Below are 3059 nucleotides of genomic sequence, written 5' to 3' on the forward strand. Positions count from 1 at the left end.
AGGACAATTAATACAAACCTGCCACTTCACTGCAAGTACATTGGTGCAGTTTTTATCCTGATGCTCCTTGAAAACGTCAATACTGCTGCCCCTTCTTGCTACAGCTGACTGTACCAACCTTGCAATAAAAGCTACCTGTGCTTTTTGTCACTAGAACCGTACATTCAGATAACTGGAAAGTGAGGCAAGTTACACTAGCCTAGCAAATACACAGCCTTATTGTTAGTTAGAATCACAGACTGGTTTGGGTTGGAAAGGACCTTAAAGCCCATCCAGTGCCACCCCCTGCCATGGGCAGGGACACCTCCCACTAGCCCAGGTTGCCCAAAGCCTCATCCAGCCTGGCCTTGAACCCCTCCAGGGATGGGGCATCCACAGCTTCTCTGGGCACCCTGGGCCACTGCCTCACCCCCCGCACAGTGAAAAATTTCTTCCTAATGTCTAATCTAAATCTCCCCTCTTTCAGCTTATCCCCATTACCCCTTGTCCTCTCACTACACTCCCTGATAAAGAGTGCCTCCCCACCTCTCCTCCCTCAGCTTATAATACAAGCTGATAAAACAAAGATGTTTCTAATGTACTGAAAGCTTACATGAACAGCAGTCAAGAAAAAAGTAATCCAACACGTGGCAGATGTATATTTCTTTGCTTATGACATATAAAGATGTCCTAAAACTACCTATAAGTTTCAGATGATGTGAACCATGCAGTTTCACTTTTGGGTTTCAGGGTTTTCGTTATCAGATATTTAGATTCCACGCAACTTCAAAAGGTCAACAATGAGGGAACCAAGGGGAGAAACTGAAAAACAAAGCATTGCTGTAACTTTATAGCAAGATCATTAGAAACTTTTTGCTGACACAAATGTTAAGTTTCTGTCCAACATCTTTTACAGCCAAAGACTCAGTAACACCAACTCTTCACCAAGAAGTGAGATATGACACACTCCCCCAGTGGTTATTTACCAGGTTCTCCTTTTAACAATCAAAAGCCACACTTGATCAAAAAGCAGCAAAAAAGCCTTTAAAAAAGGCTCCTAATTGTTTTAGGGAGAATTTTCCCTTTAATTTCAATTCTAATCGCAGTTACATCAAAGCCCGTAGGTTATACAAAAAACAGTTCATGGCATGAATGAACCGTGAAAGGAAAAAAAGCTGGTGGAAAACTCGAGTCTCATTTGCCTACCTGTCCTTGCTGCAATGAGATGCGTTGCTTTGTCAGGATCATCAGCGCTCAGTACTAGATTCTTCACAATCTTAGCTCCAAGCGCTGTGGCATGATAGTGTTCCCGGGTTTTCTCAATGGGGAAGTTTGTTGGGTAGAGTCCGCTAAATATTATTGTTACATCTGCCAACACTTTACTTTTCAGTTCTGGCACTATTTTCCTGATGTCCGGAATTTCCTCAATCTCTTTTTTCAGGTATTTATCATACTTTGTGTAATAATCAGCGTGAACCCGCACAAGGATCTCTTCGAGGTACATTAAATGGTCATCATCATCTGTATCATCCTCCTCCTCTTCTTCCTCCATACTCTGGTCTAAGGACTCACCCATTGTAAATCCAGACTGTTCGCTGATCTGAGACTCTGTTTCAGCTTCTTTCTTGTCTACACACCCATTTCCTAAATCACTAAGGCTTTCCCGTTCACTTTCTTCTTGGGCTTCAAGATCAGTTTTGTCTTGAATATTTTCACTAGGCAGAGATTGTGTGTCCCCAGAATGGTTCGCCAGACCATCCTTCTTTTCACTCGCATCAGTGCAACTCCCTTTCTGCAAATTCTCATCCTGCAGAGGGTGTTTGGATTTCTTCCAGCTTCTCTTTTCCTCATTCTCACTGTCTGATACAGAAGTGGATGACTTTCTGGTATCCAATCCACCATCACTTTCACTGTCACTAGACAGTTCAAAGTCCAAGTCATTTGTTGTCTTGTCTTGAGTTTGTTGCTGCTCTTTCTCTGTTCTATCAACTTGTTCTGAAAAAATCTGAGATTCTTTTGTATTTGTCAAATCACTAGTGACTTCACTGTCCATTTCATGTTCAGTGCTATCATTTAAGGAGTCCTGGGCATTAACTTTATCACGAGAGTTTGTACCCCATTCAGATGTTTCACTGCTAAGAGAAGTACCTCCATTTGCAGTGCAAGTGTCCTTTGTAGCCTTCTTGAGACCATTGCTCTGTTCTTCTACACATGTAACACTCTTCATTTCTTCAGCATCTTTTGTTGATGTCACTGCTGAATCCAGTGCCTCTGCTTTTGTAGAGTGGTTTACTAAAACACAGGAAAGAAAGAAATAAAACACATACGTTTTTTCCTCTTTTTTTTAAAGCTTAATAGAAATTTAATTTTCTTTTTCCTTAAATACAATTTACATATGGAATTAGATTTCACTATGTTTGGAAGTTACAACTAGGCTTTTCAACGTTAAGATAGTTAGGTGTCAACGATTACTAGAAAGAACTAGCAAACCTAACAAACTTTTCTTTTGTAAAGAAGCTCTGTAAACAGTCTTTAATAAAAAAAAAGTCAGAGTTTTGTTAACTGTGCAAACATTAAAGGATTTATCTCATAGCATGAGTTTTGGGATTGCATCTCAGGGCAATAAAACTACTGCAGAGAAGAAAAAAAAAACAGATCAGAATTCTCTTCAGAAGGTCCCAATCCAGAACTACAAGAACTTCTTTAAAAACTTCTATGGCTTTCACATATTTCCTATTTTCATAACCAAAACAATTGTGTTTTAATAGTTGAAAAGATATACAGGTTTTAGCAATACAAAGATGCCGTTCAAGGTTCATTTGAGACTGCTGGAATGTAACTAAAGGGCAATAGACTCAAAGGCAGAAAACCAGTTTTAGGACGTCTTCAGATGTCTGCAGAAGAAGAGAGAGACAAAGAAACCGTTGACATCCAGAAATTTGCACACAGAAAGTTGGCTCCTTGACCACCTACAGAGAAGAAAACACTGCCTTGTTTTACATGAAGGGGAAAGAGAAACTGTCTTCCTCTACATATTCTTCCTCTACATATTCCCGACCGACGTCTGTTCCCCTGGTCCC

The 3059-nt window shown here is 40.3% G+C and overlaps 1 pseudogene; it reads right to left on the bottom strand.

Annotated features, from left to right (window-relative positions):
* Window positions 1-1120: 1120 nt before the first annotated feature.
* LOC104467787 lies at window positions 1121-2271 on the bottom strand (annotated as a pseudogene).
* Between the last annotated feature and the right edge of the window lie 788 nt (window positions 2272-3059).

The sequence above is a fragment of the Pterocles gutturalis genome, unplaced genomic scaffold (assembly GCF_000699245.1).
Source record: "Pterocles gutturalis isolate BGI_N339 unplaced genomic scaffold, ASM69924v1 scaffold42949, whole genome shotgun sequence".
Lineage (NCBI taxonomy): Eukaryota > Metazoa > Chordata > Aves > Pterocliformes > Pteroclidae > Pterocles > Pterocles gutturalis.